Below are 15,545 nucleotides of genomic sequence, written 5' to 3'. Positions count from 1 at the left end.
GAAGATTAAGAGGTAAGCTATATAATACAGTAATGTTTATTGATTATCACATAATATTCATATAGAAAGAAGTCATTATTGAATATCTTCATTTACTTAAGCGGTGTTTACTAACCAGCTTTTTTAACTTGGGCGGTGTTTCAAAATGTATTTTATTTCTTTGAGGAAGCTCAATAATTGAAATACACTATGGATGGAGAAGAAATTGATTCATGGAGTTCAGGTGATGATGGTGTTTTGCAAGAAATCTAAACTCAGATCATGTGACAACATAACGAACAAAAGCGGTAATATTTATTTGAAAATTTCTGGAAGAACATGAACTGGGAGCAGCAAAGATCATTTATAACTTCTCATGTTAATAAAGTACCAAAGAAAATTACAAAAAATCCAGAAATCATCCAAAAGAACTGATAGTCGAACTTACGTTTTCAAGATTGATAATGTACGTCACCAAGTCTGTAAAAAAATGTTCTTGGCCACTCTTGGCATTAAAGATTCGTTTATAAGATATTGGCTGACAAAAACAGACTGTGCCATGCCTCCAGATTTGTATACTTCAACCAGTAACCGCAGAAATCCAGAGAAAATTGAAGACCACAAATATGTTGAAAAGTTTTTAGCAGGTCTTCCAAATATGCCATCGCATTACTGTAGTGCTAAAACATCACGAGAATACTTAGAACCAATTTTCTCGAACATGACACAGCTCTACCACACATATCAAGAGAATTGTGAGTTAGAGGGTAGAGAATGCCTTGGTCGTAAATTATTCGACAAATTATTTTTGAAACTCAATCTGAGCCTATTCTACCCGAAGAAAAATCAATGTAACGATTGTTGCAGTCATAAATCTGCAAACATTACGGATGAAGAATACGCACAACATGTTTTGAAGAAAGATCGAGCCATGAGAGAGAAAGATACTGACAAAGATATTGCACAGTCCGGAGCTTGTCATGTATTCACACAGGATGTTGAATCTGTAAAATTGGCTCCGTATCTTCAAGCTAATGCAATTTATTATAAAACTAAATTATGCATCCATAATTTTACATTATACAATTTAGCAACTAAAGAAGTAATGTGTTATTGGTTCGATGAGTCAAATAGCACACTTGAAGCCTTTGTTTTTGCTTCATGCTTAGTAGACTATCTAGAGAAAGTTTTGAGCCAGAAATTATTGCCTGTGATTTTATATTCCGATGGCTGTTGTGCTCAAAATCGCTATGTTACCTTAAGCAATGCTTTATTACGTTTAGCGATTGAAAAAAAATATTGTAATTACTCAAAAGTACCTGGTAAAAGGCCATACCCACATGGAATGTGATTCCGTACACAGTGCAATAGAGTGTAAATTAAAAGGTAAAGAAATTTACCTTCCACAACAATACATGGCTATTACTAAAACCGCTAGGAGTGATCCTATGACTTACGAAGCTCGTTATTTGGACTATACCTTTTTTACCGACTTTTCGAAAGAATTAATTTATAAATATATACGGCCTTGTAAAAAAGCAGGTGACCCAGTCGTCACAGATGTACGTATGCTAGAATACAGACCAAATGGCACAATTTGGTAAAAAATTGGTTTTGATGACGAGCTTCAGCCGTTACCACATCGTCCCACGCCAATTAACAGCATTAAACAAATAAATCACCTGCAGAAATTGTATGCAGCTAGAATACCAATTACAAATCGGAAGTATAAAGATTTGTAAGACCTAAAAAGTGTATTACCATCTAGTTGCCACTCTTTTTATGATGACCTTCCGCACAGCAATCGCTAAAGACTGCAACTAACTATTAGACTAGAGATTTCGAGTATATTTTTTTATTTTTATAATTTTATTACTATTATATCTTGTTTAGTTGGAGTTTATTAAAGACTATGTTTTAAATATTTTCATGGTAAAATAAAAAAAATAAATAATAATAATTGCACTTAGGTACGCTCTAAAGGTTCGTGTGTCACCAAATAACTTTAAGCAATTGATCTCAACAATGTTATTCTTAAGATTTAGGTTATAAATACCTATTTATAACGATCGTTAATTATTTTTGAAATATTTCTTGATAAAAACTTTTCTTTGTAAATCATCTTTAATACCTTATTCCCTAACATTTCCGCAAGCAACACCGCCTAAATCTAATAAAATATCAGTCAACACAGCTCAAGTCATAAAATAAAAGTTAAAATAAAGTAAATTGTCAAAGTAAGTATAAATAATTATTTCTTAACCTCTAACTAGGGTATTTATTAAGTAATAACAGAAAAAATCCACCGAGTTTTTAAAATAAACAGTTTTTTTCGTCTCCTGTAAAGTTGGTAAAAATGACTTATGCGGTGTTGTTAGCTAAGGGACGCTATGTAACCTATTGTGTGTTGAATTGTCATTTTGATGATATACCCGATCACCATTTTATTTGTACCTTTACTACCATTGTAACATTATTTTAGATTAGAAAAATTTAATGAAAAAGTTTTGATACCAGGAAATTTGTAATTGGTCTTGTGACATTACCTCACGAGGGTCACAACTGCCCAGAGCCAGTGGGACTATGGCATCCACATAATGCCAAAGGGATTAAGGGAGAGGAAGGCGGTGGGGGGGCAGTAAGTACCTGGCTATTCAGATCTGATCATCAAACACGGCTACCGGGGCGATACTGAGAGTATCTATTGTGATGGAATGTGTCGCTAATTTGTAATTGGTCTTGTGACATTACCTCACGAGGGTCACAACTGCCCAGAGCCAGTGGGACTATGGCATCCACATAATGCCAAAGGGATTAAGGGAGAGGAAGGCGGTGGGGGGGGGGGGGCAGTAAGTACCTGGCTATTCAGATCTGATCATCAAACACGGCTACCGGGGCGATACTGAGAGTATCTATTGTGATGGAATGTGTCGCTAATTTGTAATTGGTCTTGTGACATTACCTCACGAGGGTCACAACTGCCCAGAGCCAGTGGGACTATGGCATCCACATAATGCCAAAGGGATTAAGGGAGAGGAAGGCGGTGGGGGGGCAGTAAGTACCTGGCTATTCAGATCTGATCATCAAACACGGCTACCGGGGCGATACTGAGAGTATCTATTGTGATGGAATGTGTCGCTAATTTGTAATTGGTCTTGTGACATTACCTCACGAGGGTCACAACTGCCCAGAGCCAGTGGGACTATGGCATCCACATAATGCCAAAGGGATTAAGGGAGAGGAAGGCGGTGGGGGGGCAGTAAGTACCTGGCTATTCAGATCTGATCATCAAACACGGCTACCGGGGCGATACTGAGAGTATCTATTGTGATGGAATGTGTCGCTAATTTGTAATTGGTCTTGTGACATTACCTCACGAGGGTCACAACTGCCCAGAGCCAGTGGGACTATGGCATCCACATAATGCCAAAGGGATTAAGGGAGAGGAAGGCGGTGGGGGGGGCAGTAAGTACCTGGCTATTCAGATCTGATCATCAAACACGGCTACCGGGGCGATACTGAGAGTATCTATTGTGATGGAATGTGTCGCTAATTTGTAATTGGTCTTGTGACATTACCTCACGAGGGTCACAACTGCCCAGAGCCAGTGGGACTATGGCATCCACATAATGCCAAAGGGATTAAGGGAGAGGAAGGCGGTGGGTGGGGGGGGGGGCAGTAAGTACCTGGCTATTCAGATCTGATCATCAAACACGGCTACCGGGGCGATACTGAGAGTATCTATTGTGATGGAATGTGTCGCTAATTTGTAATTGGTCTTGTGACATTACCTCACGAGGGTCACAACTGCCCAGAGCCAGTGGGACTATGGCATCCACATAATGCCAAAGGGATTAAGGGAGAGGAAGGCGGTGGGGGGGGCAGTAAGTACCTGGCTATTCAGATCTGATCATCAAACACGGCTACCGGGGCGATACTGAGAGTATCTATTGTGATGGAATGTGTCGCTAATTTGTAATTGGTCTTGTGACATTACCTCACGAGGGTCACAACTGCCCAGAGCCAGTGGGACTATGGCATCCACATAATGCCAAAGGGATTAAGGGAGAGGAAGGCGGTGGGGGGGGCAGTAAGTACCTGGCTATTCAGATCTGATCATCAAACACGGCTACCGGGGCGATACTGAGAGTATCTATTGTGATGGAATGTGTCGCTAATTTGTAATTGGTCTTGTGACATTACCTCACGAGGGTCACAACTGCCCAGAGCCAGTGGGACTATGGCATCCACATAATGCCAAAGGGATTAAGGGAGAGGAAGGCGGTGGGGGGGGCAGTAAGTACCTGGCTATTCAGATCTTATCATCAAACACGGCTACCGGGGCGATACTGAGAGTATCTATTGTGATGGAATGTGTCGCTAATTTGTAATTGGTCTTGTGACATTACCTCACGAGGGTCACAACTGCCCAGAGCCAGTGGGACTATGGCATCCACATAATGCCAAAGGGATTAAGGGAGAGGAAGGCGGTGGGGGGGGCAGTAAGTACCTGGCTATTCAGATCTGATCATCAAACACGGCTACCGGGGCGATACTGAGAGTATCTATTGTGATGGAATGTGTCGCTAATTTGTAATTGGTCTTGTGACATTACCTCACGAGGGTCACAACTGCCCAGAGCCAGTGGGACTATGGCATCCACATAATGCCAAAGGGATTAAGGGAGAGGAAGGCGGTGGGGGGGGCAGTAAGTACCTGGCTATTCAGATCTGATCATCAAACACGGCTACCGGGGCGATACTGAGAGTATCTATTGTGATGGAATGTGTCGCTAATTTGTAATTGGTCTTGTGACATTACCTCACGAGGGTCACAACTGCCCAGAGCCAGTGGGACTATGGCATCCACATAATGCCAAAGGGATTAAGGGAGAGGAAGGCGGTGGGGGGGGCAGTAAGTACCTGGCTATTCAGATCTGATCATCAAACACGGCTACCGGGGCGATACTGAGAGTATCTATTGTGATGGAATGTGTCGCTAATTTGTAATTGGTCTTGTGACATTACCTCACGAGGGTCACAACTGCCCAGAGCCAGTGGGACTATGGCATCCACATAATGCCAAAGGGATTAAGGGAGAGGAAGGCGGTGGGGGGGGCAGTAAGTACCTGGCTATTCAGATCTTATCATCAAACACGGCTACCGGGGCGATACTGAGAGTATCTATTGTGATGGAATGTGTCGCTAATTTGTAATTGGTCTTGTGACATTACCTCACGAGGGTCACAACTGCCCAGAGCCAGTGGGACTATGGCATCCACATAATGCCAAAGGGATTAAGGGAGAGGAAGGCGGTGGGGGGGGCAGTAAGTACCTGGCTATTCAGATCTTATCATCAAACACGGCTACCGGGGCGATACTGAGAGTATCTATTGTGATGGAATGTGTCGCTAATTTGTAATTGGTCTTGTGACATTACCTCACGAGGGTCACAACTGCCCAGAGCCAGTGGGACTATGGCATCCACATAATGCCAAAGGGATTAAGGGAGAGGAAGGCGGTGGGGGGGGCAGTAAGTACCTGGCTATTCAGATCTTATCATCAAACACGGCTACCGGGGCGATACTGAGAGTATCTATTGTGATGGAATGTGTCGCTAATTTGTAATTGGTCTTGTGACATTACCTCACGAGGGTCACAACTGCCCAGAGCCAGTGGGACTATGGCATCCACATAATGCCAAAGGGATTAAGGGAGAGGAAGGCGGTGTGGGGGGCAGTAAGTACCTGGCTATTCAGATCTGATCATCAAACACGGCTACCGGGGCGATACTGAGAGTATCTATTGTGATGGAATGTGTCGCTAATTTGTAATTGGTCTTGTGACATTACCTCACGAGGGTCACAACTGCCCAGAGCCAGTGGGACTATGGCATCCACATAATGCCAAAGGGATTAAGGGAGAGGAAGGCGGTGGGGGGGGCAGTAAGTACCTGGCTATTCAGATCTTATCATCAAACACGGCTACCGGGGCGATACTGAGAGTATCTATTGTGATGGAATGTGTCGCTAATTTGTAATTGGTCTTGTGACATTACCTCACGAGGGTCACAACTGCCCAGAGCCAGTGGGACTATGGCATCCACATAATGCCAAAGGGATTAAGGGAGAGGAAGGCGGTGGGGGGGGCAGTAAGTACCTGGCTATTCAGATCTTATCATCAAACACGGCTACCGGGGCGATACTGAGAGTATCTATTGTGATGGAATGTGTCGCTAATTTGTAATTGGTCTTGTGACATTACCTCACGAGGGTCACAACTGCCCAGAGCCAGTGGGACTATGGCATCCACATAATGCCAAAGGGATTAAGGGAGAGGAAGGCGGTGGGGGGGGGGGGGCAGTAAGTACCTGGCTATTCAGATCTGATCATCAAACACGGCTACCGGGGCGATACTGAGAGTATCTATTGTGATGGAATGTGTCGCTAATTTGTAATTGGTCTTGTGACATTACCTCACGAGGGTCACAACTGCCCAGAGCCAGTGGGACTATGGCATCCACATAATGCCAAAGGGATTAAGGGAGAGGAAGGCGGTGGGGGGGGCAGTAAGTACCTGGCTATTCAGATCTTATCATCAAACACGGCTACCGGGGCGATACTGAGAGTATCTATTGTGATGGAATGTGTCGCTAATTTGTAATTGGTCTTGTGACATTACCTCACGAGGGTCACAACTGCCCAGAGCCAGTGGGACTATGGCATCCACATAATGCCAAAGGGATTAAGGGAGAGGAAGGCGGTGGGGGGGGCAGTAAGTACCTGGCTATTCAGATCTTATCATCAAACACGGCTACCGGGGCGATACTGAGAGTATCTATTGTGATGGAATGTGTCGCTAATTTGTAATTGGTCTTGTGACATTACCTCACGAGGGTCACAACTGCCCAGAGCCAGTGGGACTATGGCATCCACATAATGCCAAAGGGATTAAGGGAGAGGAAGGCGGTGGGGGGGGCAGTAAGTACCTGGCTATTCAGATCTGATCATCAAACACGGCTACCGGGGCGATACTGAGAGTATCTATTGTGATGGAATGTGTCGCTAATTTGTAATTGGTCTTGTGACATTACCTCACGAGGGTCACAACTGCCCAGAGCCAGTGGGACTATGGCATCCACATAATGCCAAAGGGATTAAGGGAGAGGAAGGCGGTGGGGGGGGCAGTAAGTACCTGGCTATTCAGATCTGATCATCAAACACGGCTACCGGGGCGATACTGAGAGTATCTATTGTGATGGAATGTGTCGCTAATTTGTAATTGGTCTTGTGACATTACCTCACGAGGGTCACAACTGCCCAGAGCCAGTGGGACTATGGCATCCACATAATGCCAAAGGGATTAAGGGAGAGGAAGGCGGTGGGGGGGGGGGGCAGTAAGTACCTGGCTATTCAGATCTGATCATCAAACACGGCTACCGGGGCGATACTGAGAGTATCTATTGTGATGGAATGTGTCGCTAATTTGTAATTGGTCTTGTGACATTACCTCACGAGGGTCACAACTGCCCAGAGCCAGTGGGACTATGGCATCCACATAATGCCAAAGGGATTAAGGGAGAGGAAGGCGGTGGGGGGGGCAGTAAGTACCTGGCTATTCAGATCTGATCATCAAACACGGCTACCGGGGCGATACTGAGAGTATCTATTGTGATGGAATGTGTCGCTAATTTGTAATTGGTCTTGTGACATTACCTCACGAGGGTCACAACTGCCCAGAGCCAGTGGGACTATGGCATCCACATAATGCCAAAGGGATTAAGGGAGAGGAAGGCGGTGGGGGGGGCAGTAAGTACCTGGCTATTCAGATCTGATCATCAAACACGGCTACCGGGGCGATACTGAGAGTATCTATTGTGATGGAATGTGTCGCTAATTTGATAAGTTTTGTAAAATTATATATGAACTAACACAATATTTTTCAACCAAAAAATGCTCTCTCCGAGATTCGAACCCGCGAGCTCTACCACGGAGGTTTATAATATTAATATGGAAATTTAATGTTAAAATACTAAATTTACATTTAATATTATTGTTATTTTAAGTTAACATGTATGTATTTTTTAATGATGTAATTGTAAAGCTGCACATCTTGATACAGGAATGCCCTAATGAGATGTGCAGAGTATGTTTTTTAAATTAAAAACTGTTTTTTGTATAAATAAAAAAAAAATAAAAAATAAAAATATATTTAATTTGTAAATTTATAGTCATTTATTATCAATGTTTGATGCTTACGGCCGGTCCATTTCCAGAAGAGCTATGTCATTAGTTCCTGGATCTTCAGTGTCGTTCCCGGGGAGGAACTGGGGATGGAGCACACTCCTCGCCACGGTGAACACCACCTCTGGAGGGGGGGTGATATCCTCTCCACGCCCCCTGCAACCAATCAACGTGCAATCAACAGTATTATTTACATTCCATTGGCATTAGTAACTGACAACGGTTTATACAAAAACAAACTAAATTTGTTTGCCTAAAAATTGTAGAAAGTTTAATAAAAATCTTTTATTAATTTTATCTTTGTTCTATGAATGATTTATACAGTCATCGATTTATACAAGTTTCAATTTCACTGTGATTAAATTAGGCGTTGAAAAATATGAGAGCATATTTTGTAAGATTCATTAAAGGTATATGATAGGCAAAATGATGTAATTTGACAGAAAACAACCAACACATCTAAAACTACCCTTCGTATGCCATTCCCAGGCTTGGTAATGGCAGAGTTATTTTCGTAATTAATGTAGACATACAACCATAGTAAATAAAACAGTGATACGCAATAAAACCCACATTTACAACATAAATCTATAGTTTTAGACAATATTTTGTTGATGTAAGATATGTAGATAATACACACATGATATCTATTGTTATAAATAATTAAATCATTTGCCATCAAATGTCAACACATATCACGGTGTTTTTATCATTCCGAGTGAGAAGTGAATCTGTCATTTATCATTTAAATCTTTGAAAAATGCCCTGAAAAAGTTTTAAAAGCAGGTCAAAAGGAATAATACCGACTCACTTAAAGAATTACAATTATCAACGGAAGCTGAGAATGCAGTAATTAATACCAAATCTACTTGTTCATGTAAAATTGTCTACTGGGTATACTGGGTTACTGGGTTTGTGTATGCGTGAGAATCCATTGTTTTTACTGCAATTGTGCGAGTATGTATTTATCAAAACTTAGAAGCAGTCAAAATTTTAACTAAAACTACCTTAAAACATTGGAATTTTACTACTTAATGAACAATAAACGGAACTGTCAAACAGATACTATTTAAATATTTTGTCTATTTTTTCCGCAGTAAATTCGTAATGAACAATTAACGGAACTGTCAAACAAATACTATTAAATTATTTTGTTTATTTACTCCGCAGTAAATGCGTAATGAACAATTATTTTAAATATCATCTGTGGTCGGAAAACACGTCCAACGCACGGCAAAAATGTATACACTGTTGACATCTGTTACATGAGAACTGGTCGTTTATACGACTCGTTCTTGAGTTGAATAGCTCGGCTGTGAAACCTCCCGTGTTTCCTCCCTCCTACAACACGGGTCTCTTCAAGACCCATGCCCACTCTTTCCTCTCATCAAAAGACCCTCCACACAGCATCTCCAAAGATGACACAGGTTATGAGGGAAAATGTTTTTTTGAAGGTCTCCCGGTGTGGAGTTAATGTAACAAACATAACTATTGCCAACATGTCTTCTTGCAACAATATATTACTGATATGTCTTCTTGAAATAATATATTACAGAAATGTCATCTTGAAACAATATATTACAGACATGTGTCCTTGAAGCAATATAATGCTGACATGTCTTCTTAAAACAATATATTACTGACATGTCTTCTTAAAACAATATATTACTGACATGTCTTCTTCAAACAAAAAATACAGAAATGTCATCTTGAAACAATATATTACAGACATGTGTCCTTGAAGTAATATAATGCTGACATGTCTTCTTAAAACAAAATATTACAGACATGTCTTCTTGAAGCAATATATTTCAGAAATGTCTACTTGAAACAATAAGATAAACAATTTTTGTATATTCCAGTCTAAATTTTAAATGTTTTAAATTTTACACAACTATAAACATCCATTTACGTATGATTAACGGTTGTATATCAGTTGTGTTAGCTTTAAAGAAAAAAAATGATTACATACTAAAGGCTGTTAAAGTGTAAACAATATTAGGTGTGCAGTAGTATTAGTAGATAGTATTAGCCAGGGGAATATAAGTTCCGTTACTGAGAATAATCAGTCCGCCCTACAAGCACAAGCGCGCTGTAACTTACTACTAGAACTTACCTAAGCTGACTGTTCCAGTCTGATGCCCTGGTAAGGAGCCAGCGCTCGCTTACCAGGAACACTGGTTCCCCCCTCCATCCGCCAGGCAACAATCCCTGGAAAAACACAATCTTATTTAATATCTGTGTTATAATAATACATTTCATATTTTATTAAAAAGTTATTAATAAAAAATCAAAAACATTTTGGTTTATAACCAGAGCAAAGTTTATAATGAAAAATCACGGGATAGTCGTAGAGGTACTATTGGGTAGTAATATATCTTTTGAAATGTGTTCCACTATTACGCAAGTAGCAGTGCGAGGGACCGAATTCAGTAATTTCCTGTCGTTGCAGGTTAAATTGGACTAATTGGTTTGTACAAAAGTGGACCAATTTTTGGCTTCGTGTCTCATCTAAGTAGAATATATCGAAGGGAATTGTATGAAATCTCGACAGATCAGTTCCAATTTTTTAAATGGCAACTAAATAATTTTCTGGTAAAAATACGAGTATTATAGTATTGGTAGGAACCTACTCTATTTCTAGTCTGATTTTTCCAAAGAAACAACATTGAAAGTCACACTTAAATTCAAAGCAAAAGTTCTAGAGCTCATTGAACCGGAGTCATAACAGAAATTACTATTTATTAAGAATAATATTACCACGTAAAAAAATGTTAATTTTCAATGAAGTCTACAAAATACTTGTTTAACAACTGAAAAACTCTTTACTCTGTGAATCCAATCTGTGAAGGCAATCCAATTGTTCCGTCCTGACTTCTAGAGGCGTGCGACGAATGAACTAGACAAGTGCGAGCAAGTATCAAGTAATAGCTTCGTCTTGACTTCGAGAGGCGTGCAACGCATGAACTAGACAAGTGCGAGCAATTATCAAGTAATAGCTTCGTCTTGACTTCGAGAGGCGTGCAACGCATGAACTAGACAAGTGCGAGCAATTATCAAGTAATAGCTTCGTCTTGACTTCGAGAGGCGTGCAACGCATGAACTAGACAAGTGCGAGCAATTATCAAGTAATAGCTTCGTCTTGACTTCGAGAGGCGTGCAACGCATGAACTAGACAAGTGCGAGCAAGTATCAAGTAATAGCTTCGTCTTGACTTCGAGAGGCGTGCAACGCATGAACTAGACAAGTGCGAGCAAGTATCAAGTAATAGCTTCGTCTTGACTTCGAGAGGCATGCGACGCATGAACTAGACAAGTGCAAACAAGTATTGAACAATAGCTCCATTCTGCCAGGAGTGTTTGGAGATGTTTAAATGGCAAAAGAAGTCGGTGACGCCCGAGGGAAACTTAATGCAATATCTCTGCACCGGAATGAGTTAAATAGTCTAATTAAAGTCGATGTAATGTAGTTTTTCAACAATAACATTGTGGTATACAGTAGTGAATGGTGGAAGAAGTTGGAGGCGCCCCAGAAAGATATTAGCAATAGCGAAGTATTGAGGGGGATCCACTAGCCGTTCAGTATTTTAAATATGTTCAAATACAGTAGTGAATGGTGGAAGAAGTCGGAGGCGCCCCAGAAAGATATTAGCAATAGCGAAGTATTGAGGGGGATCCACTAGCCGTTCAGTATTTTAAATATGTTCAAATACAGTAGTGAATGGTGGAACAAGTCGGAGGCGCCCCAGAAAGATATTAGCAATAGCGAAGTATTGAGGGGGATCCACTAGCCGTTCAGTATTTTAAATATGTTCAAATACAGTAGTGAATGGTGGAACAAGTCGGAGGCGCCCCAGAAAGATATTAGCAATAGCGAAGTATTGAGGGGGATCCACTAGCCGTTCAGTATTTTAAATATGTTCAAATACAGTAGTGAATGGTGGAACAAGTCGGAGGCGCCCCAGAAAGATATTAGCAATAGCGAAGTATTGAGGGGGATCCACTAGCCGTTCAGTATTTTAAATATGTTCAAATACAGTAGTGAATGGTGGAACAAGTCGGAGGCGCCCCAGAAAGATATTAGCAATAGCGAAGTATTGAGGGGGATCCACTAGCCGTTCAGTATTTTAAATATGTTCAAATACAGTAGTGAATGGTGGAACAAGTCGGAGGCGCCCCAGAAAGATATTAGCAATAGCGAAGTATTGAGGGGGATCCACTAGCCGTTCAGTATTTTAAATATGTTCAAATACAGTAGTGAATGGTGGAACAAGTCGGAGGCGCCCCAGAAAGATATTAGCAATAGCGAAGTATTGAGGGGGATCCACTAGCCGTTCAGTATTTTAAATATGTTCAAATACAGTAGTGAATGGTGGAACAAGTCGGAGGCGCCCCAGAAAGATATTAGCAATGGCGAAGTATTGAGGGGGATCCACTAGCCGTTCAGTATTTTAAATATGTTCAAATACAGTAGTGAATGGTGGAACAAGTCGGAGGCGCCCCAGAAAGATATTAGCAATAGTGAAGTATTGAGGGGGATCCACTAGCCGTTCAGTATTTTAAATATGTTCAAATACAGTAGTGAATGGTGGAAGAAGTCGGAGGCGCCCCAGAAAGATATTAGCAATAGTGAAGTATTGAGGGGGATCCACTAGCCGTTCAGTATTTTAAATATGTTCAAATACAGTAGTGAATGGTGGAACAAGTCGGAGGCGCCCCAGAAAGATATTAGCAATAGCGAAGTATTGAGGGGGATCCACTAGCCGTTCAGTATTTTAAATATGTTCAAATACAGTAGTGAATGGTGGAAGAAGTCGGAGGCGCCCCAGAAAGATATTAGCAATAGTGAAGTATTGAGGGGGATCCACTAGCCGTTCAGTATTTTAAATATGTTCAAATACAGTAGTGAATGGTGGAACAAGTCGGAGGCGCCCCAGAAAGATATTAGCAATAGCGAAGTATTGAGGGGGATCCACTAGCCGTTCAGTATTTTAAATATGTTCAAATACAGTAGTGAATGGTGGAACAAGTCGGAGGCGCCCCAGAAAGATATTAGCAATGGCGAAGTATTGAGGGGGATCCACTAGCCGTTCAGTATTTTAAATATGTTCAAATACAGTAGTGAATGGTGGAAGAAGTCGGAGGCGCCCCAGAAAGATATTAGCAATAGCGAAGTATTGAGGGGGATCCACTAGCCGTTCAGTATTTTAAATATGTTCAAATACAGTAGTGAATGGTGGAACAAGTCGGAGGCGCCCCAGAAAGATATTAGCAATAGCGAAGTATTGAGGGGGATCCACTAGCCGTTCAGTATTTTAAATATGTTCAAATACAGTAGTGAATGGTGGAACAAGTCGGAGGCGCCCCAGAAAGATATTAGCAATAGCGAAGTATTGAGGGGGATCCACTAGCCGTTCAGTATTTTAAATATGTTCAAATACAGTAGTGAATGGTGGAACAAGTCGGAGGCGCCCCAGAAAGATATTAGCAATAGCGAAGTATTGAGGGGGATCCACTAGCCGTTCAGTATTTTAAATATGTTCAAATACAGTAGTGAATGGTGGAACAAGTCGGAGGCGCCCCAGAAAGATATTAGCAATAGCGAAGTATTGAGGGGGATCCACTAGCCGTTCAGTATTTTAAATATGTTCAAATACAGTAGTGAATGGTGGAAGAAGTCGGAGGCGCCCCAGAAAGATATTAGCAATAGCGAAGTATTGAGGGGGATCCACTAGCCGTTCAGTATTTTAAATATGTTCAAATACAGTAGTGAATGGTGGAACAAGTCGGAGGCGCCCCAGAAAGATATTAGCAATAGCGAAGTATTGAGGGGGATCCACTAGCCGTTCAGTATTTTAAATATGTTCAAATACAGTAGTGAATGGTGGAACAAGTCGGAGGCGCCCCAGAAAGATATTAGCAATAGCGAAGTATTGAGGGGGATCCACTAGCCGTTCAGTATTTTAAATATGTTCAAATACAGTAGTGAATGGTGGAACAAGTCGGAGGCGCCCCAGAAAGATATTAGCAATAGCGAAGTATTGAGGGGGATCCACTAGCCGTTCAGTATTTTAAATATGTTCAAATACAGTAGTGAATGGTGGAACAAGTCGGAGGCGCCCCAGAAAGATATTAGCAATAGCGAAGTATTGAGGGGGATCCACTAGCCGTTCAGTATTTTAAATATGTTCAAATACAGTAGTGAATGGTGGAACAAGTCGGAGGCGCCCCAGAAAGATATTAGCAATGGCGAAGTATTGAGGGGGATCCACTAGCCGTTCAGTATTTTAAATATGTTCAAATACAGTAGTGAATGGTGGAACAAGTCGGAGGCGCCCCAGAAAGATATTAGCAATAGCGAAGTATTGAGGGGGATCCACTAGCCGTTCAGTATTTTAAATATGTTCAAATACAGTAGTGAATGGTGGAACAAGTCGGAGGCGCCCCAGAAAGATATTAGCAATGGCGAAGTATTGAGGGGGATCCACTAGCCGTTCAGTATTTTAAATATGTTCAAATACAGTAGTGAATGGTGGAACAAGTCGGAGGCGCCCCAGAAAGATATTAGCAATAGCGAAGTATTGAGGGGGATCCACTAGCCGTTCAGTATTTTAAATATGTTCAAATACAGTAGTGAATGGTGGAACAAGTCGGAGGCGCCCCAGAAAGATATTAGCAATGGCGAAGTATTGAGGGGGATCCACTAGCCGTTCAGTATTTTAAATATGTTCAAATACAGTAGTGAATGGTGGAAGAAGTCGGAGGCGCCCCAGAAAGATATTAGCAATAGCGAAGTATTGAGGGGGATCCACTAGCCGTTCAGTATTTTAAATATGTTCAAATACAGTAGTGAATGGTGGAACAAGTCGGAGGCGCCCCAGAAAGATATTAGCAATAGCGAAGTATTGAGGGGGATCCACTAGCCGTTCAGTATTTTAAATATGTTCAAATACAGTAGTGAATGGTGGAACAAGTCGGAGGCGCCCCAGAAAGATATTAGCAATGGCGAAGTATTGAGGGGGATCCACTAGCCGTTCAGTATTTTAAATATGTTCAAATACAGTAGTGAATGGTGGAAGAAGTCGGAGGCGCCCCAGAAAGATATTAGCAATAGCGAAGTATTGAGGGGGATCCACTAGCCGTTCAGTATTTTAAATATGTTCAAATACAGTAGTGAATGGTGGAACAAGTCGGAGGCGCCCCAGAAAGATATTAGCAATAGCGAAGTATTGAGGGGGATCCACTAGCCGTTCAGTATTTTAAATATGTTCAAATACAGTAGTGAATGGTGGAACAAGTCGGAGGCGCCCCAGAAAGATATTAGC

The sequence above is a fragment of the Hesperophylax consimilis genome, chromosome 17, assembly GCF_061612785.1.
Source record: "Hesperophylax consimilis isolate HC1 chromosome 17, BYU_Hcon_1.0, whole genome shotgun sequence".
NCBI lineage: Eukaryota > Metazoa > Arthropoda > Insecta > Trichoptera > Limnephilidae > Hesperophylax > Hesperophylax consimilis.
The sequence above is the reverse complement of the archived record's forward strand: the minus strand, read 5'-3'. Positions refer to the sequence as shown.